This window comes from Manis pentadactyla, chromosome 9 (assembly GCF_030020395.1).
Source record: "Manis pentadactyla isolate mManPen7 chromosome 9, mManPen7.hap1, whole genome shotgun sequence".
Taxonomy (NCBI): domain Eukaryota; kingdom Metazoa; phylum Chordata; class Mammalia; order Pholidota; family Manidae; genus Manis; species Manis pentadactyla.
In genome coordinates, this window is record NC_080027.1 from 6,804,530 (window position 1) to 6,804,823 (window position 294).

A 294-nucleotide genomic window follows, 5' to 3' on the forward strand; every position below is an offset into this window, starting at 1 on the left:
GCATTTCTGATTTGGCAGGTCTGGGAAGGCCCAGGAATTTGCATGTCTAACCAGCAGCGCCCAGGCGGTGCCCACGCACCTGGGCCGCGGACCACTCTTTGAGAACGCCTTCCTCCCCGCCCTAGGCTTTCCCCAGCGCAGCTCCCAGACGGAGCAAAGCGAGCCCCACCCCTGAGGGGCGGAGCCAGCCGAAAGCCCCGCTCTGCCCGCGAGGCCGCCGTTCTCATTGGCTGGCTGGTAGCAAAAGACCGCCCCCCGCTCGCGTCACCGAGCTCCGCTCCTCCCCTCGAACTC